Below are 26,902 nucleotides of genomic sequence, written 5' to 3'. Positions count from 1 at the left end.
GAGACTTTGGTGTGGGAGGGGGGATTGAGAACACAAATGTCATTTGGGATACTGATCAGCAAGAGTGACAGAAGCAAATGGTGAGGATATGACTGGCTGGAACACTCGATACAATTAAGAAAAGGGGAGTTGAGCAATTTCCTTGGTCTTTGTTTATCCCATTAGTGAAAGCCTCTAATGAAGTTTTCCCAGTAACTAAAAAATTTACTCAATTCCATTTCTAAGAAAACTTATATGCGCTCAAAAATAAAATTCTTGAAGCCATTTGACTCCAGTAAACTCCCAATTTTCTTGCCAAGGAATTCTTACTAAATCAGGATTTTCTTGCCTGTCCTCCGCTCTCCGGGAAGAGTCACTGGGCTGCTGTGTTTATTGGCTGCATCTGGCCTTGGCTTCCCGTTCTCAAGAGCAGAGCTGAGGAAATCCGCAGGATGCCTGCAACCGGGGGACATGGTGACTCAAGAGGAAACACTCCACCTAAAATAGTGTTGGTTGCAGTCTGAGTCACTCTGGAATCAGAGTTAATGTCTGATCCTGGAATTAACACTATAGGCGATGGGAGGTGTGAAATACAGAGGTATCTGAATGATGTGTATCAAAACAAAAAGTTTGCAATCAAGATAAAAGTTTAACAGCAGAAAAGGCTAATATTCAGGGAGAAATTTAATCCTGAGAGTTCAAAGTAGATGAATTGTGATTTTCGCCATTCACTGTGGGCATAAAGTGCTGGTTTTAGTCCAATTTAAAAACACTTTAGAAAATAAGCGGTAGAACAGCTGTATAAATGGAGGGGGTCATTTGGATGCAGTGTCCTTCATTTTGTGCTTATAAATTTCTCTTGATTCATCTGGCCCAAAATGTCTATAGTGCTGAGGTTGAAAATCCTGCTAGGCTCTAGGTTTATCTCCAATGAATGGTAAACATCTCCTAGCATTTTGCCTACTGAGAGAGGGGAAGGAGTGTACAATTTCCATTCAAAGCTCCTTAAGCAGTATTCTATCTTTGGAATGTCCTTCAGACCCTTCACCTATACTTGACCCACCCACCTGGCTCCCAGCCCTCCAGAGCACATTTATCTATTCAGGCTCTTCACATTGAGGGACCAAGGAATTGTATTCAGTTGTTTGTTCTTTAAATATATGTATTTAGCACCTCCTACTTAGCAAGGAGACTACTGAGGCAAAGGAGATCCATTCCCTGCCCTCAAAATACTCAGGGTATAGTTGAGGAAACATTAAACAAAGTTTGCAATATGAAATGTTCAGTCTCAAATATATTTAAACATAGGCTTATCAAGAGCAAAGAAAGGCACAGAAACCTTGACTAGAGCTTGAGGTTCAAGGGATATTTCCTGGAAGGGTGGGGAACAGAACTGAGTCTTCAAGGTCAAGAAGCAGCTGGGCAAATTGAGACTCACTCAAAGTCAGTGTTCATTGGTAGATAAATGCAATGCATGAAGCTTGTTTAGATCTCGATTTGAAAAAAAAAAAAACCCACTGTGAATCACATTTTGGAGACAATTGAAAAGTATGAATATAGAGTATTAGATGATATTGGGGGCGGTTGTTAATTTGTTTCAGGTGCAATGATGGCATAGTTACAAGGGAGGTTGTTTTAATTTTAGGAAATGCATACACCTTATTTTGAAATGGTTTAAAAACAAGAAAAAAAGAATGGATATATGGTGTTAGATAAATGAAGTAACTGACAAAATGTTAACAATTGCTCATTTGAATTGAATGTTCATTGTACTCAATTTTCAACTTTCCTGAATTTTTTTAAACTTTTCACAAAAAATAGTTGGAAAAACTTGAGACTCTCAGTTGCTTGAATGGCCACACTATCCAAAATTCAAAAGATGTTTTTTTTTATCTTGGGGAATTCCAAGTAGTAAATAAATGCTCTCCCCTAAACAACTGCATTAGCCTACACAGAGGCACTGAGTTAGGAAAGAGTGTGGCCCATTCTGCAACTTGGAGTTGGTGAGTCTGCCTGCATGTGTGGGTTGCAAAGGATGTGGCTGGGAGCCTGGATGAAGGCAGAGTTCAGAACTTGAAGGGTCTTGTAGATGTCAGGCTGAGGAGTTTGGATTTCATCCTGAAGGAGACAAAGCCACCTTCATTCTGGCTGCAGTTTAAATGATGGATTAGAGTTTGGGAGAGTGCACTAATTCCATCAAAAATAAAAAAGGGCCAAATGCAGGCAAATATGCAGAACAACAGCAATTCTTATTTGTTTCTGGTGGGGATGCAAAATAGTGCAACCACTCTGGAAAATAGCTTGGCGTTTTCTTACAAAGTTAAACATACACATACATTCAATCCAGCAATCCCACTGCTAGGTATTTACTTGAGAAAAATTAAAACATATATCCACACAAAGACCTGCAGGAGAATGTTTAGAGCAGCTTGATTCATAATCACCCCAAAGTGGAAACAACTCAAATGTCTATTGACTGGCGAATAGATAAATTGCACATTAATAAATGGAATACAAATTAACAATAAAAATAAATGAACTACTGATACATAACAACAAATGGATAAATCTCAAAAGCCTTATGCTAAGTGCAAAAAGCCAGACAACACCTTGTATGATTCCATACGTATGACATTCTGAAAAAGACCAAGTTATTGGGACAAAAATCAGATCAAGTGTTACCAAGGGCTGGGATGGGGGATGGTATTGACAACAAAGTAGCACAGAGAACTTTGGGGGGTGACTGAAATAATTCATAGAGTATTTTTATTGTTGTGGTGGTTAGAGAACTGTATATGTTTATCAGAATTGTATACTTAAAAAGCAAGAATTTGACTGAATAGAAATTATATCTCAATATACCTGCCTTTACAAAAGGGGAATAGGAATAAATAGTACTTGAGAACTGATTGAATAGAAGATAGGGGAAGAAGTAAAAGATGTTTCGATGATCAATAGAACAGACATATTAATATTTTTGTCATTTTTGTGTTATTTTAGAAGCCAATTTGGTAGGATTCTCAAGAAAATGTTATTAACTTTAACACAGAACAGATACTCAAGAAGAAATTTATACTCTGGGAACACACTGAGAAAATGTCTGTGTGTAAATGTATGCATGAGCATGCCTCTCTCAAAGCACCTGAGGACAGTTTTCCTTGGGGAACATTTTTCACTGATTTTACATGTTCTTCAAACTATTAAAATGTGTGCAAAATGGTTTCATAATTCTAATTAATAGACAATACCAAATGTTCATTATGAAATAAAGAACACCTTAACTGTGGTGGTGACAGTGGACCTTTACATGGTTTGGAAGGAATTTTAAAAGGTGGAATTTTTTATAGAAATGGATTTTTAGATATGCTTGCACATGGGCACAAGGACCTATCAAATTAGGATTCTACTGTAGGATATGTGGGGAGAAAAGACTAGAAATAATCTACCTCCTCATTTATAGAGAATTGGCTAGATGGATCATAGCTTATCTATTTAATAGAATACTATTAAAAACAAGATAAATCTATATGTTTTGATATAGAATGATGGCCAAGCTAAAAAAAAGACACTGTGCATAGTATATTACTATTTGTATAACAAAAGAGTTATACATACACACATACACATGCACCCTTGCTTGCATAGACACAGAGTGTCTCTGAAACACTATAACAAGAAGCTGATGTATCAAGCAGTCAGGGTCCATTCAGGGAATAGAAATTCCACTGAAATTTAAACAGGGAAGGTTTAATACAAAGAATGGTTAACTATTTACAGAGAGTTTACTGCTAAGAGGGAGTAAGGAAATCTAAAGAGTGAGTGGGGCTAAGAAAGAGTATCCAAGAATGAATGGACTCGGAAAGGGGGTGCTTCTCAAGGCTGGATTCAAACCTCCTTGGAGAGGGTACAGCCCTCTGAATGGTGAAGAATTTTGTAGGTTTGCTCTAGGTCAGAGTTGGTCTACACTTGACAGGCTGGGAGTCACAGGCTGGGGCTGGCAAGCTGGAAATTCCCCCACTGGTGTGTTAGCCGGCTGAGGCCGGAGGGCAAGAAGCCACTTGCTGGGAAATGCTGTCAAAATTCACCAGGAAGCTGCCTGTAGGGAGTGCTGTTGCACTTGATGGGAAGCTGGCTGGGCAAAAAGCTGCCTGCAGGAGTTCTGAGCTGGCCACGGTGAAAGTCAGCTGGGGACCTCACAGGACTTGCTTGGGTGTGCTCCAGCATTGGGTCTCCCACACACCAGCCCAACAGCACAGGACCAAGAAGAGTAGAAAACCTCCCAGAACCAGGACAGACTGGGATTCCCTTTATCCTCCAGAGTCCCTCCAGCGCCCTCTACTTCAAAGTTAAACATCATGTCATCCGGCAAAGAAAGATGTTTTAGTATCACCGGCATGGAAATGGGTAGATTTGGAGCTGAAAGGCAATATATTCATAAATACCACAGCTGGTAATAATTGTATCTGGGGAGAAAAACTGATTGTTGAGACTCAGATGTGAAAGAGAAACTTTTCACTGTAAATCTTTTTACTGTTTGATTTGGGGGAGGGGCGTTGAGGAATTTTTTTAATGCATTATATTATGTTTCGTACTATAGAATAATAATGATAAGGCTGATAGTAATATGCCAACCATTGTTCTAAATGCTTTCAACATTTGTGAGTGATCTTCCTTAGCTTTCTTTCCCCTTTTGCACAAAGAACAGCAACACTGGAGACAGCACTATAATTGTAGTATGAGAATTGTATTGGATATGCAGCCAGCGCAAAAAGTAAATCTTTGTTTTTCTAGGCCCTAAATATTTTGACATAGCTTCTTACTGAATCATGACCTAGCTTATCCTTCCTGATATAACTGATGCATTTCAGACTGGAGTTAAGTAGAAAAAGCATTGTTTTTGTTTGTTTGTTTGTTTGTTTGTTTTTTAATGCCAAAAAATATGTTACTCATTCTAGAAAAATGTAAAACATACAGAAAAATTAAAGGAATAATACAATAGTCACTATTTATCTTTCAACCAGATTCACCAGTAGCTCATGTTTTATCCCCTTTGTTTTATATTTCTCATGCACTTATTTTTTCTGAACGATCTGAAAGTTTAACCTCGATGTCACCAGATAAAATGTTGTAGGCATCTTCAGAGAGCAAGGACATACTCTTACATAATCACGTGATCACAATAAGCACAATAAACAATAACATGTTTCATGACATAGAAAATACAGTCCATTTTCATATTTCCTTATGATTTTTTCCCTAGTAAGTGAAGTATAGGATTTCCTTTTTAATCATTGCATTTGGTTGCTGTATCTCTTTAGTCTACCTTGATCTAGACCTGTCTCCTTAAACTTTTATTTTTTCACAAATTGACTTTTTTTTTTTTTTTTTTAAAGAATCCAAGTTGTGTTTTAGAATGTCTTACATTCTGGAATTGTCTGATTGCTTCCTTATGGTGTCATTTAACTTGTTCTTTCAGTTTCTATAATTCTGATAAATAGGAAGTTAGGTCTAGAAACTTGGTTATATTCGGTTTCAACATTTTTGGCAAGAATGCTGTCAACTTTATTTTGCATCTCCTCAGCAGACACATAATGTAAGGTTGTCCCATCATTGATGATGCTAAGTTTGATCACTAAGATCTCTCAGTTGAAAAGACCTGTTTTTTTCCTCTGTTACTAATAAGTAATATATGGATCCCTGTGGATATCTTGTTCCTTGACCCCTTTTACCCAATGATTTTATAATAAATTGATGATTATTTACTGAAACAATTGACATAGTAGGGATTTGAAAGTTGTGATATTCTAATTTTCTAGGTTTTTACATTTATTATGGCATTCTTCTGTGAAGAAAAACTTTCCTCTTTATATCTCCCTTTTATTTTGAATATTACTGTGGACTTATGACTTACAAATTCAGTGTATGATGATCTATTGCCATCATTGTTTCTTGTTTTGGAACATTGTTTTTTGTTTTGGAACACAAAGTGTTCCAAATTTGACCAGTGGGAACCCTTCAGGCTGGTTCCTGTATCTTTTGGACATGCCCCTCATTATTCTTTGAGCACGTTCATGCTTTCTGGACTTATGACCTGTTTCAAGTGCACATGTTTTCCCTACCCCAAACCACTGAGCCCTGCTACCATTTAGTAGGAAATGATATTTACAAAACAGCATTTGGTGCTAGGAATAAGTGTGCATATTACTGACGTGATAACATTGTTTCTTGCAGTGAACAGAGCTAGGATGTATATATAATGAATTAATATTGATTTTTCAAATTAAATTTAACATTATTAGCTTTTCCTCAAATTTGTTTTGCATAAATGTCTGATTTTTCTTTTACACCAAAACACCTTGGTTCCTGATAGCATTAATTTTTTTACTTTTTTGCTTTATTCTATAATATACAAAAAATAGCTTTAGAATTATATTACCAATATTACTACTAATCATAAACCTATGAAGTAAAGTTTTTAGATTGTTTTGCAGCCCCTTTTGTCTCTGGAATATAAGAACACTAAGGATATACAATCTGGGTACTGCGTTTAATACAGAACAGAGCTATTCAAGTAACTTTTGGACATGTTACTCTGACTTTATGTCCTCAGTGAGATATATTCTAAGGTCAAAAGGGACGGTGAAGAAATCTTGAAAATAATTTGATACAGAGATTCACTTGTTTTCTTTATATTAATTCTAGGGTTTGTTTTTAAAAAATTTACTATGCTTACTTTTTTAAAAATATGAATCACTTTTATTTGGTTCAAAAGTCAGAACAATATAAAAAGGTAAACTCAAAGAACAGCTACTCCCATCTTTCATCTCTCCACTTCTACTCTATTCCCACTCACCTGCATAAGTAGGTATTTCATTAGTTTCTGTTTCGTTCTTCCTGTGTTTCTTGCGTTTTTTTTTTTGCAAAAATATGTAAATATGCAAATAAGAATATATATGTATATGTGTGTATATATATGTTCTTATTTCCCTTTATTTTTTACAAAAAAGGTAGCATAGCATATGCACTTCATTTTTTTTTTTTCCTTTAGTAATATATCCTGGAAATACTTCCATAACAGTTTATAAAGGCCTTTCTTTCTTTTCTTTTGGCTGGCGGGGTTGTGGTGGAGGTGTTAATGGCTGCTTCGTTCTCCGTCATATAGCTTTATTGAATTTTGATTTATTAGTGGCTGATTGCGTTGTTTCCAATAATATGCTATTACAAATAATATTTGTTAGGTCGTTCAGGAATTCACGCAACGCAGCGAGTCATGGTTTAAGTAGAGAGTTTAAGATTTATTAGAGAAAGAAAGCAGAAGAAAGCAGGTGGGAGCCATCAGAAAAAAAAAGAAAGAAAAAATGCCTCCGGCCCTCTTTCTGAGAGCAGCATTTTTTAAAGGAAAAACCCACGTTGGGTGTTGAAGGGGAACGGTCCTGCTGAATGTGTTCTGTGCCTCGACTGGGTGAGTGCTTATCAGTTTCTGCTGACTGGTTACTAGGGTTCTAACACACTACTCTTTGATGTGCACTACATTATCTGTGTGGAGGAAGTAGGCCTTTTGGCTTGTTGTGGTCCTTCATCTTATGGGCGTATCTGATCTTCCCTTTGCTGCCCCCTGGAGTCTAGGTGCCACTGTGACTGGGATTTCTAAAACAGCCTTCAACCCTTAGTTTATGGCACACCTGGTATTTATGAGATAAGCAGCAGGGCCCCTGGATCAGACATTCCTTCTATATGTTAGACTCTTTTTTTCTGGGGTCTGACAATATTGTTTGTGGAGATTAGCTTCAAAGTATTTTCCTAGAAATTGCTTCTCTGGATCAAAGGTAATTACAAACTTAATTTTGTTAGATATTGCCAAATTCTCTTCATCAGGGGTTGTGTCATTTTGCATTCCTATCCTTATTAGAACACAGGTCTTGTTTCCCCACAGCCTTGTCAATAAAGTGTGCTGTCAAGAATTTGAATTATTGCCCATCTGAGAGGTAAGAAATGTTATGCTGTGTTATTTTTTAAAAACTTTTCATTGTAGTAGCATATACAACCCAAAATTTTCCATTTTAACCACTTGCAAGTGTACAAGTGGCATTAATTATATTCACATTTTTATAATACCATCACCAATATCTATTACCCCAAGTTTTTCATCACCACATATAGAAACTCCACCAATTAAGCAGTAACTCCCTCTTCCCCTTCTCTCCCCTCTCCTGCCCCTGGTAACCTACAATCTACTCTCTGTTTCTATGAAATTTGCTTATTCTAGGTGTTGCTTATAAGCATGCTCATAAAATATTTGTCTTTTTGTGCCTGGCTTATTTCACTCAAAATGGTATCTTCAGGATTCATCCACTGTGGTAGCTTGAAGCTATTATGTAACCCAGAAAAGGCCTTGCTCTTTTAATCCATTCCTGTGGGTGCAAACTTACTTGTGGCTGGGAATTTTTGGTTACATTATTTCAGTTGAGATGTGACTCACCTCATTCAGGATGGGTCTTAATCCTCCTACCAAAGTCCTTTGTAAGAGGATGAAAGCCACAGAGAAGCTAAGAGATGAAATCCAGAGAAGCTCATGGAAAAATCCCCAGACAAGTTTAGAGAAAAAGCCAGATGGAGAAGCCAGAAGCTGAAGCAACAAAACCCGGGAAGAAGGACCAGCAGACATCATGATGTGCCGGCATGTGATGGAGGAGTCCGGATTGCCAGCAGCCGTTCTTCAGAGAAAGTATCGTGCTTTTGAATCCTTAATTTGGACATTTTTACTGTCTTACAACTGTAACTTGTAAGCTACTGACTCCCCATTGTTAAAAGCCAGTCCATTTCTGGAAATTGCCTTCTGGCAGCTTTAGCAGACCAAAATATCCATGTTGTCACATTTATCAGAACTTCATTCTTTTTTTTATGGCTGAATAATATTCCACTGTATGCATAGACATTTTGTTTATCTGTTCATTGGTTGGTGGACACTTGGGTTCCTTCCACCTTTTGGCTATCATGAATAGTGTTGCTGCACACATTGGCGAACAAATATCTGTTTGAGTCCCTGCTTTCAATTATTTTGGTTGTTGTTTTAGTTTGCTAAAGTTGCTGAAATGCTATATACCAAAAACGGATTAGCCTTTACAATGGTGATTTATTAATTCATAAGCTTACAGTTCTGATGCTGTGAAAATGTCCAAATCAAGGCATCATCAAGACGATACCTGGATTATATGGACAGTCTGCAATGATCCTCAGCACCTCTTCCACATGGCAAAGCAAATGGTGGGTCTGCTCGTCTCTCCCTTCTCTCCTGGGTTTCATTGCTTTCAGCTTCTGGCTTCTCTGTCTATGGCTTCCTTTCTCAACTTCTGTGTGTGTCCTTCTCTCTCAGCTTTGGTTCTTTCTCTCTACTTTTCCTTCTCTTATAAAGGGCTCCAGACTGTTAAAAGTTGATAGAAGAGGCGGGGCAAGATGGCAGACTGGTGAGCTGTATGTTTTAGTTACTCCTCCAGGAAAGTAGGTAAAAAGCCAGGAACTGCGTGGACTGGACACCACAGAGCAATCTGTCTTTGGGCATACTTCATACAACACTCATGAAAACGTGGAACTGCTGAGATCAGCGAAATCTGTAAGTTTTTGAAGCCAGGGGACCCGCGCCCCTCCCTGCCAGGCTCAGTCCCAGGGGAGGAGGGGCTGTCAGCTCCGGGAAGGAGAAGGGAGAATTGCAGTGGCTGCTCTTATCGGAAACTCATTCTACTGATTCAAACTCCAACCATAGATAGACTGAGACCAGACACCAGAGACTCTGAGAGCAGCCAGCCCAGCAGAGAGGAGACAGGCATAGAAAAAAAACAACACGAAAAACTCCAAAATAAAAGCAGAGGATTTTTGGAGTTCTGGTGAACACAGAAAGGGGAAGGGCGGAGATCAGGCCTAGAGGCGCATATGCAAATCTCGAAGCAAAGCTGATCTCTCTGCCCTGTGCACCTTTCCTTAATGGCCCTGGTTGCTTTGTCTATTAGCATTTCAATAACCCATTAGATCTCTGAGGAGGGCCGTTTTTTTTTTTTTTAATCCTTTTTGCTTTTTCTAAAACAATTACTCTAAGAAGCTCAATACAAAAAGCTTCAAAGAATTGAAATTTGGGCACGTCAAGTCAAGAGCAGAACTAAGAGAGCTCTGAGACAAAAGGCAATAATCCAGTGGCTGAGAAAATTCACTAAACAACACAACTTCCCAAGAAAAGGGGGGTGTCCGCTCACAGCCACCATCCTGGTGGACAGGAAACACTCCTGCCCATCGCCAGCCCCATAGCCCAGAGCTGCCCCAGACAACCCAGTGTGACGGAAGTGCTTCAAATAACAGGCACACACCACAAAACTGGGCGTGGACATTAGCCTTCCCTGCAACCTCAGCTGAATGTCCCAGAGCTGGGAAGGGGGAGCAGTGTGAATTAACAGAGCCCCATTCAGCCATCATTTGAGCAGACTGGGAGCCTCCCAACACAGCCCAGCAGCCCAGAACTGCCCTGGGGGGACGGCACTCACCTGTGACATAGCACAGTCATCTCTCAGCAGAGGACCCGGGGTGCACAGCCTGGAAGAGGGGCCCACTTGCAAGTCTCAGGAGCCATACGCCAATACCAAAGACTTATGGGTCAGTGGCAGAGACAAACTGTGGCAGGACTGAACTGAAGGATTAGACTATTGCAGCAGCTTTAAAACTCTAGGATCATCAGGGAGATTTGATTGTTAGGGCCACCCCCCCTCCCCGACTGCCCAGAAACACGCCCCACATACAGGGCAGGCAACACCAACTACACACGCAAGCTTGGTACACCAATTGGGCCCCACAAGACTCACTCCCCCACTCACCAAAAAGGCTGAGCAGGGGAGATCTGGCTTGTGGAGAACAGGTGGCTCGTGGACGCCACCTGCTGGTTAGTTAGAGAAAGTGTACTCCACGAAGCTGTAGATCTGATAAATTAGAGATAAGGACTTCAACTGGTCTACAAACCCTAAAAGAACCCTATCAAGTTCAGCAAATGCCACGAGGCCAAAAACAACAGAAAATTATAAAGCATATGAAAAAACCAGACGATATGGATAACCCAAGCCCAAGCACCCAAATCAAAAGACCAGAAGAGACACAGCACCTAGAGCAGCTACTCAAAGAACTAAAGATGAACAATGAGACCATAGTACGGGATATGAAGGAAATCAAGAAGACCCTAGAAGAGCATAAAGAAGACATTGCAAGACTAAATAAAAAAATGGATGATCTTATGGAAATTAAAGAAACTGTTGACCAAATTAAAAAGATTCTGGACACTCATAGTACAAGACTAGAGGAAGTTGAACAACGAATCAGTGACCTGGAAGATGACAGAATGGAAAATGAAAGCATAAAAGAAAGAATGGGGAAAAAAATTGAAAAACTCGAAATGGACCTCAGGGATATGATAGATAATATGAAACGTCCGAATATAAGACTCATTGGTGTCCCAGAAGGGGAAGAAAAGGGTAAAGGTCTAGGAAGAGTATTCAAAGAAATTGTTGGGGAAAACTTCCCAAATCTTCTAAACAACATAAATACACAAATCATAAATGCTCAGCGAACTCCAAATAGAATAAATCCAAAAAAACCCACTCCGAGACATATACTGATCACACTGTCAAACATAGAAGAGAAGGAGCAAGTTCTGAAAGCAGCAAGAGAAAAGCAATTCACCACATACAAAGGAAACAGCATAAGACTAAGTAGTGACTACTCAGCAGCCACCATGGAGGCGAGAAGGCAGTGGCACGATATATTTAAAATTCTGAGTGAGAGGAATTTCCAGCCAAGAATACTTTATCCAGCAAAGCTCTCCTTCAAATTTGAGGGAGAGCTTAAATTTTTCACAGACAAAGAAATGCTGAGAGAATTTGCTAACAAGAGACCTGCCCTACTGGAGATACTAAAGGGAGCCTTACAGACAGAGAAACAAAGACAGGACAGAGAGACTTGGAGAAAGGTTCAGTACTAAAGAGATTCGGTATGGGTACAATAAAGGATATTAATAGAGAGAGGGAAAAATATGGCAAACATAATCCAAAGGATAAGATGGCCGATTCAAGAAATGCCTTCACGGTTTTAACGTTGAATGTAAATGGATTAAACTCCCCAATTAAAAGATATAGATTCGCAGAATGGATCAAAAAAAATGAACCATCAATATGTTGCATACAAGTGACTCATCTTAGACACAGGGACACAAAGAAACTGAAAGTGAAAGGATGGAAAAAAATATTTCATGCAAGCTACAGCCAAAAGAAAGCAGGTGTAGCAATATTAATCTCAGATAAAATAGACTTCAAATGCAGGGATGTTTTGAGAGACAAAGAAGGCCACTACATACTAATAAAAGGGGCAATTCAGCAAGAAGAAATAACAATCGTAAATGTCTATGCACCCAATCAAGGTGCCACAAAATACATGAGAGAAACATTGGCAAAACTAAAGGAAGCAATTGATGTTTCCACAATAATTGTGGGAGACTTCAACACATCACTCTCTCCTATAGATAGATCAACCAGACGGAAGACCAATAAGGAAATTGAAAACCTAAACAATCTGATAAATGAATTAGATTTAACAGACATCTACAGGACATTACATCCCAAATCACCAGGATACACATACTTTTCTAGTGCTCACGGAACTTTCTCCAGAATAGATCATATGCTGGGACATAAAACAAGCTTCAATAAATTTAAAAAGATTGAAATTATTCAAAGCACATTCTCTGACCACAATGGAATACAATTAGAAGTCAATAACCATCAGAGACTTAGAAAATTCACAAATACCTGGAGGTTAAACAACGCACTCCTAAACAATCAGTGGGTTAAAGAAGAAATAGCAAGAGAAATTGCTAAATATATAGAGACGAATGAAAATGAGAACACAACATACCAAAACCTATGGGATTCAGCAAAAGCAGTGCTAAGGGGGAAATTTATAGCACTAAACGCATATATTAAAAAGGAAGAAAGAGCCAAAATCAAAGAACTAATGGATCAACTGAAGAAGCTAGAAAATGAACAGCAAACCAATCCTAAACCAAGTACAAGAGAAGAAATAACAAGGATTAAAGCAGAAATAAATGACATAGAGAACAAAAAAACAATAGAGAGGATAAATATCACCAAAAGTTGGTTCTTTGAGAAGATCAACAAGATTGACAAGCCCCTAGCTAGACTGACAAAATCAAAAAGAGAGAAGACCCATATAAACAAAATAATGAATGAAAAAGGTGACATAACTGCAGATCCTGAAGAAATTAAAAAAATTATAAGAGGATATTCTGAACAACTGTATGGCAACAAACTGGATAATGTAGAAGAAATGGACAATTTCCTGGAAACATATGAACAACCTAGACTGACCAGAGAAGAAATAGAAGACCTCAACCAACCCATCACAAGCAAAGAGATCCAATCAGTCATCAAAAATCTTCCCACAAATAAATGCCCAGGGCCAGATGGCTTCACAGGGGAATTCTACCAAACTTTCCAGAAAGAACTGACATCAATCTTACTCAAACTCTTTCAAAACATTGAAAAAAATGGAACACTACCTAACTCATTTTATGAAGCTAACATCAATCTAATACCAAAACCAGGCAAAGATGCTACAAAAAAGGAAAACTACCGGCCAATCTCCCTAATGAATATAGATGCAAAAATCCTCAACAAAATACTTGCAAATCGAATCCAAAGACACATTAAAAAAATCATACACCATGACCAAGTGGGGTTCATTCCAGGCATGCAAGGATGGTTCAACATCAGAAAAACAATCAATGTATTACAACACATTAAAAACTCGAAAGGGAAAAATCAATTGATCATCTCAATAGATGCTGAAAAAGCATTTGACAAAATCCAACATCCCTTTTTGATAAAAACACTTCAAAAGGTAGGAATTGAAGGAAACTTCCTCAACATGATACAGAGCATATATGAAAAACCCACAGCCAGCATAGTACTCAATGGTGAGAGACTGAAAGCCTTCCCTCTAAGATCAGGAACAAGACAAGGATGCCCGCTGTCACCACTGTTATTCAACATTGTGCTGGAAGTGCTAGCCAGGGCAATCCGGCAAGACAAAGAAATAAAAGGCATCCAAATTGGAAAAGAAGAAGTAAAACTGTCATTGTTTGCAGATGATATGATCTTATATCTAGAAAACCCTGAGAAATCAACGATACACCTACTAGAGCTAATAAACAAATTTAGCAAAGTAGCGGGATACAAGATTAATGCACGTAAGTCAGTAATGTTTCTATATGCTAGAAATGAACAAACTGAAGAGACACTCAAGAAAAAGATACCATTTTCAATAGCAACTAAAAAAATCAAGTACCTAGGAATCAACTTAACCAAAGATGTAAAAGACCTATACAAAGAAAACTACATAACTCTACTAAAAGAAATAGAAGGGGATCTTAAAAGATGGAAAAATATTCCATGTTCATGGATAGGAAGGCTAAATGTCATTAAGATGTCAATTCTACCCAAACTCATCTACAGATTCAATGCAATCCCAATCAAAATTCCAACAACCTACTTTGCAGACTTGGAAAAGCTAGTTATCAAATTTATTTGGAAAGGGAAGATGCCTCGAATTGCTAAAGACACTCTAAAAAAGAAAAACGAAGTGGGAGGACTTACACTCCCTGACTTTGAAGCTTATTATAAAGCCACAGTTGCCAAAACAGCATGGTACTGGCACAAAGATAGACATATAGATCAATGGAATCGAATTGAGAATTCAGAGATAGACCCTCAGATCTATGGCCGACTGATCTTTGATAAGGCCCTCAAAGTCACCGAACTGAGCCATAATGGTCTTTTCAACAAATGGGGCTGGGAGAGTTGGATATCCATATCCAAAAGAATGAAAGAGGACCCCTACCTCACCCCCTACACAAAAATTAACTCAAAATGGACCAAAGATCTCAATATAAAAGAAAGTACCATAAAACTCCTAGAAGATAATGTAGGAAAACATCTTCAATACCTTGTATTAGGAGGCCACTTCCTAGACTTTACACCCAAAGCACAAGCAACAAAAGAGAAAATAGATAAATGGGAACTCCTCAAGCTTAGAAGTTTCTGCACCTCAAAGGAATTTCTCAAAAAGGTAAAGAGGCAGCCAACTCAATGGGAAAAAATTTTTGGAAACCATGTATCTGACAAAAGACTGATATCTTGCATATACAAAGAAATCCTACAACTCAATGACAATAGTACAGACAGCCCAATTATAAAATGGGCAAAAGATATGAAAAGACAGTTCTCTGAAGAGGAAATACAAATGGCCAAGAAACACATGAAAAAATGTTCAGCTTCACTAGCTATTAGAGAGATGCAAATTAAGACCACAATGAGATACCATCTAACACCGGTTAGAATGGCTGCCATTAAACAAACAGGAAACTACAAATGCTGGAGGGGATGTGGAGAAATTGGAACTCTTATTCATTGTTGGTGGGACTGTATAATGGTTCAGCCACTCTGGAAGTCAGTCTGGCAGTTCCTTAGAAAACTAGATATAGAGCTACCATTCGATCCAGCGATTGCACTTCTCGGTATATACCCGGAAGATCGGAAAGCAGTGACACGAACAGATATCTGCACGGCAATGTTCATAGCAGCATTATTCACAATTGCCAAGAGATGGAAACAACCCAAATGTCCTTCAACAGATGAGTGGATAAATAAAATGTGGTATATACACACGATGGAATACTACGCGGCAGTAAGAAGGAACGATCTGGTGAAACATATGACAACATGGATGAACCTTGAAGACATAATGCTGAGCGAAATAAGCCAGGCACAAAAAGAGAAATATTATATGCTACCACTAATGTGAACTTTGAAAAATGTAAAACAAATGGTTTATAATGTAGAATGTAGGGGAACTAGCAGTAGAGAGCAATTAAGGAAGGGGGAACAATAATCCAAGAAGAACAGATAAGCTATTTAACGTTCTGGGGATGCCCAGAAATGACTATGGTCTGTTAATTTCTGATGGATGTAGTAGGAACAAGTTCACTGAAATGTTGCTATATTATGTAACTTTCTTGGGGTAAAGTAGGAACATGTTGGAAGTTAAGCAGTTATCTTAGGTTAGTTGTCTTTTTCTTACTCCCTTGTTATGGTCTCTTTGAAATGTTCTTTTATTGTATGTTTGTTTGCTTTTTAACTTTTTTTTCATACAGTTGATTTAAAAAAGAAGGGAAAGTTAAAAAAAAAAAAAAAAGACAAACAAGGAAAAAAAAAAAAAAAAAAAGATGTAGTGCCCCCTTGAGGAGCCTGTGGAGAATGCAGGGGTATTCGCCTACCCCACCTCCATGGTTGCTAACATGACCACAGACATAGGGGACTGGTGGTTTGATGGGTTGAGCCCTCTACCATAAGTTTTACCCTTGGGAAGACGGTTGCTGCAAAGGAGAGGCTAGGCCTCCCTGTATTTGTGCCTAAGAGTCTCCTCCTGAATGCCTCTTTGTTGCTCAGATGTGGCCCTCTCTCTCTGGCTAAGCCAACTTGAAAGGTGAAATCACTGCCCTCCCCCCTACGTGGGATCAGACACCCAGGGAAGTGAATCTCCCTGGCAACGTGGAATATGACTCCCGGGGAGGAATGTAGACCCGGCATCGTGGGATGGAGAACATCTTCTTGACCAAAAGGGGGATGTGAAAGGAAATGAAATAAGCTTCAGTGGCAGAGAGATTCCAAAACGAGCCGAGAGATCACTCTGGTGGGCACTCTTACACACACTTTAGACAACCTTTTTTAGGTTCTAAAGAATTGGGGTAGCTGGTGGTGGATACCTGAAACTATTAAACTACAACCCAGAACCCATGAATCTCGAAGACAGTTGTATAAAAATGTAGCTTATGAGGGGTGACAGTGGGATTGGGAATGCCATAAGGACCAAACTCCACTTTGTCTAGTTTATGGATGGATGTGTAGAAAAGTAGGGGAAGCAAACAAACAGACAAAGGTACCCAGTGTTCTTTTTTACTTCAATTGCTCTTTTTCACTCTAATTATTATTCTTGTTATTTTTGTGTGTGTGCTAATGAAGGTGTCAGGGATTGATTTAGGTGATGAATGTACAACTATGTAATGGTACTGTAAACAATCGAAAGTACAATTTGTTTTGTATGACTGCGTGGTATGTGAATATATCTCAATAAAATGATGATTAAAAAAAAAAAAAAAAAAAAAAAAGGGCTCCAGTAAATGGATTAAGACCCACCTGGGACAGGCCTCAGCTGAAATTACCTAATCAAAATGTTTCACCCACAATAGGTTTACACCCACAGGGATGGATTAGGTTTAAGAACGGGATCCTTCCTGGGGCACATAACAGCTTCAAACATCACGGGTACATACTAAGAGTTACTCATATGGTAATTCTATTTTCAACTCTCTGAGGAACCACTGAACTGATTTTCACAATGGCTACATCATTTTTCAGTCCCATCAACAATATATAAAGTTTCCAATTTCTCTGCATCTTCTTCAAGTAACTTACTTCAAGTTACTTACTTCTTCAAGTAAGTACTACTTTCTGTTTGCTTGTTTTTTTTTAATAATAGCCGTTCTGGTGGGTATGAAGTGGTATCTTATTGTGGTTTTTTCTTTTTCTTCTTTTTTAATTGAGAAGTTGTAGGTCTATAGAAAAATCATGGAGAATCTGTGTAGCTTTAATTTTATTTTCTTTTATGGGTAGAGTAGAACATCTTTTTACTTGTTTGAGGACCTATTATTTGTCTTTTTCTGTGAACTGTCTGCTTATGATTTTGCCCATTTTATTATCAAGTTTTTTAGGTTTTATTCTTTTTTACAAATTAAAGAAATTAGTCCTATATATGTTGCAATATATGTTGCAAATATTTTCCACTGGTTTGTCATTTGTCTTTTGACTTTGCTTGTGATGTTTCATGCCATGCATATAAATCCTTTATTTTTATGTAGTCATTTTTTATCACATTTCTGTTATTGCTTTGGGATCTTGATTTATAGTTTTGAAAGATTTTCCCCAAACCCAATTACAAAGTGTTCACCATGTTTCTTATAATACTTGTGTGTCTTACTTTCTTACATTTAGATTGCTGATCACTTAGAATTTATTCTGGTATATGGTTGAGATAGGGATCTAATTTTATCTTTTGGGAAATGGTAATTCAGTTGTCCTCATGACATTTTTGAACATCTAAAATATTTTAAAATAAAATACTTTCACTAGCAACCATCTTTATCATTTACAAAATGTCCATATATACATGCATCTATTTCTGAATGTCTAGTTTGTTCATTAATCTATCTTTCTATTCATGTTATATAATGTAAATCATGTGCATGTATTACTCCTCCCTCTCAAACTATAATTAAAATAAAGAATGCAGGGTCAATGGGAATTGGCGACTAGTTGCATGTGAAGACTGAAATAGAGGAAAATGTCTAGGGTTCTTTTCTTGATGCCTTGGATGGATAGAAGGCTGTTTGCCAATAGGTGGAGAAGGGAATATAGGGGGAAGCAAATCTGGGAGAAGTTGGTGAGTTTGATTTGGAGTTCTGTAGCACACTCAATTGTCTGTTACCAGAAGTGGAAAATGAGTTTGGAGACTGTAGAAATGATTGTGTCTTAGAGTCATTTGAAAATGGAGAGCAGCTGAATCAATGGAGAGGCGTGTTCTGCCCAGGAAAAGAGTGTAAGGAAAGAGTCGGCAAAGGATGGAGATCCTGGGAAACACTAAGTAGTATGCAGAGGAGGAGGAAACCAAGAAAAAGACAGAAAACTTAAAGAGATGAGAAAAAACTAAGGAGAAAATGTCAAGGTTCAGCAAGGTCCAGTGCTTCTGGGAGGTCAAGTGGAAAATGCACAGAAAATCATCCCCTGTTTGTGGTAATTTGGAGGCAACTGGCAAACTTTCATGAGAATAACAGTTTCACTGAAAAGGTGACAGCAAGAGCCTGAGAGAATGTAGTCCTCAGAGCTGAGGAAACGCATTCAGGAGCCCATTTCTTGGCAAGTTCTAACATGCAGTGAAGTCAAACCTTACTTAGGGACTAGGCTTTGAAGTCAGGGCATAAGGAAAGATTTGTGCACAGTCAGAATTACTCCTGAACATTTTCTAACTCATCCGTAAAGAACTGTTGGCAGGCAGAGCTCTATCAGCAAATCTATTCCAGCAGGACTTGGGGAGCATCATGAGGGAGGGAGTGGTTGGTTCATACTGAATACACAATGTGTATTTTTGTCTCTGGAATCATACTCAGTGAGGCAAGAAGTTCACACCAGGAGGAGTTTATGGTAGCCAAGGAGTCTGCAGAGGTAAGCAGATTCACATGTATCTCATACTAAATATATAACTAGAATAGAGTTTAAACTTTTATTACCCACCTCTCTGATAGATGCATGTAGTAGGATTGTATAAGTTAAATGCTCCTATGATATAATCCTCAAAATTTTCCTATTCTGCAAGTATCAGAGGATGAAATAGGGCTCCTGAGAATTCCTTTTACATCATATTTGGATGTGACAGGAGTCTCTGCTCCCCATCACACTAACTGAAAGCAGTGCCAAGTTAATAAAACGATAGCCTCAAGAGCTATAAATGATTTACAGATATTTTAAAATGCAAAAGCAATATATAAGCTTGAAAAGATTTACGATACAAGCTTTAAAAGATTACTTGTTCTTAAAAAAGAGCAAGCGTCCATGCAGCCCTCCCTAATTCCCTTGTCTCTGCAGACAATCACTCTAACACCTTTCTCCAGTCCCTGTCCTTGCTGCCGGGAGCTCTCGCTACACCCTCCCAGCACCCCCTTGGTTTGGCAGATGCCATCTCGTCTGTCCTTCAGGTCTCATCCTACAGCCCTGTTAGGGAAGGCTTCCCATCAGTTGTATTCACAAATATATATCCAGTGTCTGATTCTAACTGTGCTTGGCACCATAGTAGATTCTTAATAAATGTTTGTTGAATGAATGAATGTATTTTTATGTTTAAGCAAATGATTCTGTATAGAGAATCCTATTCTATAAGTTGCTTCCTTTGTTGTCATGATTTGATTTTTTTCTGCTTCCTCTCAACAATAAATCAAACATTTGCACACCCCATTTCAGAACATGACATACTTCTTTCATTCATTTTAATCACTGAAGGACATTTAATAGCATGGACATCTATTTATTTATTTATTTATTCTTTCCAATGTCTTGTTATTAAAACACTGCTGCAGTAAACATTCTTGTGCATCTGGGTTCTTATTTCTGTAGCTTAGAGGGGCAAAAGAGCCTAAATGCCAAGGATCTGGGACCAAGCTTCTGAGTTCAAATTCTCATCCTACACTTTAAGTTACTTTACTATGCTTCAGTTTCCTCATCTGTAAAAAAAGAAATAATAATTGTACACACATCAGGGAATTATTCTGAAGATTAAACAAGTTCATTTCATGAAGTGGTTTGAAACAGTGCCTGTGAAGTGTTTGTTAAATACCTAGAAATATAACTGCTGGCTACTGTGAACAGACTGAAGCTAGCTGAAGAGCTTTCAGGTGCTTTTGGTAAGTATCAGCAGCCTCTAGGGTGAGAGCTTCTCATCGCACCCCTCCACCTTGTATTGTGTGAAGTAGTCTGTTATAGGGAAAGCAGCTCCGGGATCTAGAGCTGATAGGCACAAAGCAGGAAAAACAACCTGTTACCTTAAACTCAAGAAGTCTCCGGTCTCTATCCGTTTAGGCCCTGAAAATTCAATCAACTTGACGAAAGTTTCACTTCCAAGGTAAATGCAATAATAATCTGCCAGAAGGGTCAGTTACCTTCTTATAGGATCAGGAAAAGGATCCATAGTTAAGTGGTAAGGCAAGGGCCCCAGTGAGGCTGCTAAGCTCACTGCATCCCAGGAAAGGGTGCCCCAGCAATTTTTCTATTTAGCCACAGATCAAACCATTTGCCAGTGAAATATTGTTTCTAATATCTCTCATGCTATATAATCGATAACCCTTCCATTGCAGATTTAGACAGTGGTATTTGAAGCTCTGCTCTAACTACCCCTAGAGTTTGAACTCAAATTGGGTATTTCACTGTTGATTTTCACCACCAAGTATAAATTAAAGTTAATTTGTACTCCCAAAGTGTGATGGTTAATTTCCTGTGTCAGCTTGACTAGGTTAATGTGTCCAGTTTGGTCAAGCAAGCTCTGGCCTGATTGTTCCTGTGAGGGTATTTCATAGGTGGTGTGATGGTTAGGTTCATGTGTCAACTTGGCCAGGTGATGGTACACAGCTGTCTGGTCAAGCAAGCACTGGCCTAACCATTGCTGTGAGGACGTTTATGACTGGTTAATAAACCAACAGGCTGGTTTATTAAATCATCAGTCAATTGGCTGCAGCTGTGACTGATGACTCAGCAAAGGGCGTGCCTTCCACAATGAGAGAATGCAGTTGGCTGGATTTAATCCAATCAATCAGCTGAAGACTTTTAAGCAAGACAGATAGAGGACCTTCACTTCTTCTTCGGCTGCCCAGTAAAGTGTTTCCTGAGGAGTTCGTTGAAGTTGCCAGTTCATTTCCTGAGAGGTTCATCAAACATGTTTGTCAAAGATCCCAGTTCATTTCCTGAGGAATTTGTCAAAGTTTCCAGTTCAATCCTGAGTTCATCAAACATCTTCACTGGAGTTGCCAGTTTGCTGGCTGCCCTACAGAATTTGGACTCGTGCATACCCACAGTTGCGCGATTCACTTTTATAAATCTTATATTCATAGTATCTCTCATTGATTCTGTTTCCCTAGAGAACCCTAACTAGTACAGGTGGCTTTGCATCTATAGCCAGTTGATTACATCTACAATAAACAAAGGTGAGTGCCCTCAGCAATGAGGAGAGTCTCCTCATCCAATCAGTTGGTGGTCTTAAAGCCAGAACTAAGGATTTCAGAAGTTAGAGAGAAGAATTTCTGTCTCTGCTTCAGCCAACCAGCTTCTCCTAGGGAATTCAGCTTCACCTTTGTTGGAGTTTCCGATTTGCAGCCTGTCCTACGGAATTTGGAGTTGCCAATCCTGATGGTCGTAGGAGCCAAATCCTACAATAAATCTTGGTTCTGTTTTCTGGAGAACTCCGACTAATACTCACTGTCTGTATGTTCACATCTTAAAGTAAATTATGGATTATATCAACACTGTGTTTAAAAGTATAGTTTATTTAACACATATGGTGCTTACCATGTTCCAGCTACTGTTTTCAATATTTTACAAATGTTAACTTTTCTTTTTTTTTTTTTTTTGCGAAAGTAGTAAGGACTTTTATTGTCAAAACCAGTAAAAGAAACAAGCTTAACAGAAGACACAAATAAATTAATTTATCTGATCATCCTAGACTCCAGGATCTCTCTATGGAAAGGTCAGTGCCTTATGTAGACAAAGTAATATCCAACACATAAAACAGCAGGTATTTGAGACAGGGCTCAAGACAATGACTAAACATTTAACAGTGGGAAGAAATAAAAAGGCAGTTTCCCTCTTTCCTCTCCTCAATAAGGTATGTATGTATATAAATGTATGAGGCTCATTTTGGGGGAAAATGCTTTTGTACAGAAAATTTTAATTTCCTCCATGCCCCAGAAAAAATGGTTTCAGGTCCTGGGCTGAATGAAGAAATCAAAATAGGATGACAATAGTTTCAAACAAACCTCAAGACTATAATCTAACTGTGGTTACCATCTTCTTGACTTTAAAAAAGCTTAAACATCCATTTAGTACATGAATTTTTTCCTTTAGGAAGTTTTCAACCAAATTGGGGTTAAATTAATCTCACTTTAAAGTGCAAGAAAGGATATGTAAGACCTAGTGTTTGCTGTATGACACATCAAAGAAAAATCCTCCAACAGTACTGGCCCAAGAGGAAGAACACTGGCTGCAATACGCAGTGGTCCATTAGGTCTCCCAAAAAGCCAGGAGAGTCCAGTTTCAACAACAGGAAGAGGGGTCCCTGCCGAGTCTGGCTTTTTAACAGATCTTAGGTCCCTCTCACCACCAAAGCCAGAGCACAGTACGGCACAGCATCAAGAGGGCCAGGGTTGTTTAAACTAGTCAGTGAACACCACTACTCCATGATTTGTCAGTGCTCAAGTTGCTAGTGGAAAAGGAATGAAGAAGCCTGGGTTTTGGAATATTATAGACCTTATTTACCTAGTAAGCAATAATTAAAGTTCTTGTTCAGGGTAAATGATACAAAAATAGGTAATGAGGGCCCCAATACATCAGTGCTGAGATTAGTCTAACTTCAAACTAAAGCAGTACAAAATGGCTTCTTCCACACAATAAAGACAAGCTTTGCACTAATGTTTCTCAAAAGCCAATTACGTCTCTAGCCTCAGTTTAAAAGATTTTTTTAAAATATACTTTTCCTATGTCAGAGCCAAGGTGCAAGGGGGGTAGGGTGGTGGAAGAGACAAGACACCCTCTATCCGGAGTCTCGGGAATTCAAAGCACTCTAGAACCCAGTGGGTGTGAGCACATTCAAGTCACGGTGTTTGAGATTATGGGGCCGTGCCAATGGTTTCTTCCCTTCCATCACTGGCACATCCATCTTGGGCGGTCTGAAGACTGCTTGGTCCTCAGCCATGCGGGTGGCCTGGACTTCGATCAGTTCCATTGGAGAGGGCTTCTGAGCTCCTCTGTAGGCCTGGGTGGCAAAGCCTCCTGAATCAGACTTCTGGAGGGATCTGGGTCCAAAGAGGCTCCATTTTTCTAATGAGTTTCTGTCCTTGTCCCCACTTCCAGAATCCATGATGCTAGGGTTTGGGCCAGGTAAAGCTGTGGAAGAACCAGAAGTGAACCAGCCTCTGGGTTTCTGCTTAGGGGAAGAGTGGGGGGTGCTGCTTGGAGTAGACTGGGCTGATGCAGGCTGCTTCTCTTCTTTTATTATCTCTCCACTCTGTAGCTTTAGTTTATGGAGTGCTTCTGCCATTCGAAGGTACTTGGTGTCCTCGGTGGTAAGGCCCTTGTGGGGTGTGTAGCCAGCATCTCTCAGCCCTGCCTGTTGCTCAAAACGCTGAATGCTCTCCTGGTTCTGTTCTTGGCGAGATGCTGATACTTGCGCTCTGGAATCACTGGCTTCCAAGGGATGCTGCCCATGTCTGATGGAGGAGGAGTCATGGGCGTGGGGTCCTCAAGGGCATCATCATAGCTGAATGCCCGGTGGTACATCCCGATGGGCAGGGACATCTTGCCTAGAGGCCCACTAGGCTCAAGAGCACGCTGAAATGATGTGATGATTATGCTGACAGACATATATTAATGAGGAACATTGTCCAGCTGCCGCAAGTTAGCAAAGCTTCCCAGGAAGACTCCATCCAGAGAATCTGTTCCTCCACCGCCACGGGGCTGCCTGCGGCCCGAGCTCCAGCATTAAAGAGGCTCCGAGGACCCACATTTCTCTAGACGCTGTGACGAAGTCCGGAACCAAGCCATTTTGTGGGCGGGCTTCTCCCTGCGGCGACACCGAGGGTCTTAGGTACCACCACCCCCCCGGCAGCACAGGCTGCTGGGCCGCAGCCGAAGGTCTTCGCTATAAAGCCTCAAATGTTAACATTTAATACTCATAACAACCCAATGAAGTAGGTACTATTATTACTCCATTTGATGGAAGAGGAAACTGAGGCACTGAGAGGTTAAATTACTTCCACAAAGTAAGTAAAATAGGGGCTGGGATTCAAACTGGGTAATGTGACCCTGAATGGAGTCTGCCGTAGGTTGTGTCTCACTATACTTTCACCCTTTTGTTAGATGGTTGCCTTCTTCATATAACCTTTTCTGCAGTATGAGATGAAAAGTTCAGCCCACCTGTAAGCTTCAGATTTGTGTCCGAGTGCTCTAACAAACACCTCTCCGAAAGAGCACCCAATGATGCACACATGCTAAACAGTCGAAAACACACTTAGAAAAGAAATGGCTCTATAAAAGTCACCATAATCAGGAAGAGTGTAATTCCACTGAAACCAAAAAACAAAGCAAACCAAAAAAATGGAGAGACTGAGTTTTAGATTACTAATTAGAACATTTAGTTTTCTGTCTTTGTCAAGAAAATTGGATGGGCTTTGTGCTTCCCATTTGTGTATCAAAGAATCATTACAGTAATGATTTTTCACAACAAAGGAGTCATTTTACCTGGCAGACCCATACCCTAGACCAGTGTTTAAATGGAAGGCATTGCAGTATTGTTCATGAAAACTTGTATACAGATTTATTATATAAACTGTGATAGGATTTATGACTCAATCATCACAAAAAGTGCTACGGTCAAAAAAGTTAGCTCTGTACAGCAGAGACTGTAATTTACAAAACAGCAGCAGTTTTTACAGTTTACAAAAACACAATGTCTAACCTCCACTAGGTACTTCATTCCATTCATATAGTATCTTATGGTTTGCAAAGTGTTTTCTGACCATAAAATTATTGACCTAACAGCAACTCTGCAGGAAAGACAGGCTCATCTCCATAAACACAGGATCAAAGAGGTGGAGTGGCTTGACCCTAGCTTCTTGGCTGGGCTGTGGTGGAGCTGCCCCTGGAATCCACCTTTCTAATTCCAGCTCAAGCTGCCCCAGGCATCCCACAGCTGCCGACTAAGTCACACAAATGGCCTCAGTGTGTTAGAATTAGGGGAGCCTCATTCAACTTTTAGCACCATTGGTAGAGGTGACTCTCTCTCCCACTGGTTGTTTCTAGGACAACATGTAGCTCGGCATTCAGATGTAGCTCAACGTCGTCATCAAATCTGCCCTTGGTTGCCTGTGGTCCATGGATGGAGCTGCTCGGTCTCCCTATTCAGTTAGACCAATGGGTCCCCAACCTGGCTGCACATTAATTCACAAATAAAAATCCTGAAGCCTAGACCACCCTCCAGGCCAAATGCCACAGACTCTTTGGGGGCATCAGTGTTTTAAACACTCCGCAGGTGATTCTATGTGCAGCTGAGGTCAAGACCCATGAAAGTAGAGAAATATGCTAAATCTCTTCTGGTCTAAATGTGCAGCACTTCATTAAATGAATCAACTCTTGATTTGAACAGAATGAAAATGCATTGATGCTATGATTGGTCTACAAATCACTGAATCATTCCATTATTACAGTAAAGCTCAATTTATAAAGCAATCCTGCTCAGCATTGAACTCTGCCAGTTTTATTTAATTTAAACCTCCTTTAGGGTAGTTACTGTCTCCAGTTCAGATGTGCCAGAGCTGAGGCGTTTGGGCTAGGTGACTGATCAGGATCACACAGATGCTAAGCAGTGGGACTGGGATTCAAATCCAAGTAGTCTTGACTCCAAACCCCAACACACTTAACTTCTGAGCTGCACTGCCTCCCATGGGAGTTATTGATTTCATGGGCTGGTTCACTGTTTGATTGTTGACATTTGTCTATGCCTTTATACTTCCCCAAATCAGTGGTGGTCAGATCTTCCTCCTCTTTTGCTCTTTTAATGACCTGTCATTCTCTCCAGCTCAGCAGACTCCTTAAGGGGAGAGGCTGTGTTCTTTTCACTGCTAAATCTGCAATGCCCAGAACAGGGGCTGACACTTAGTGGGGTTCACACGCTGCTTATTGTTAGAATGAATGACACTTGGAGCCCCATGGCCTAATTTACAGTCATATTCCTATGTGTGTATAAATGCTTTGAGAAACCAACACTGTGGTGTTCAGCTGGAAATAAAATGAAACATTTCATCAACCAGAAGCCCACAGTCCAGGAGATTTTTAATAAGTTAAAGTTATTAAGGGCACTTGAGCTGAAAGATACCTTAAAGAAGGATGTAATGAACCCAACATAGTCCTATTTGCAATTCAAAAATTGGATCTTCACGCATTTCCCTCTTCCT

The 26,902-nt window shown here is 39.4% G+C and overlaps 1 pseudogene; it reads right to left on the bottom strand.

Moving 5' to 3' along the window:
• Positions 1-22,308: 22,308 nt before the first annotated feature.
• LOC119527473 lies at positions 22,309-24,543 on the bottom strand (annotated as a pseudogene).
• Positions 24,544-26,902: the final 2,359 nt, after the last annotated feature.

Source organism: Choloepus didactylus, chromosome 1 (genome assembly GCF_015220235.1).
Source record: "Choloepus didactylus isolate mChoDid1 chromosome 1, mChoDid1.pri, whole genome shotgun sequence".
Classification (NCBI taxonomy): domain Eukaryota; kingdom Metazoa; phylum Chordata; class Mammalia; order Pilosa; family Megalonychidae; genus Choloepus; species Choloepus didactylus.
This window is presented reverse-complemented; position numbering and strand designations above follow the sequence as displayed.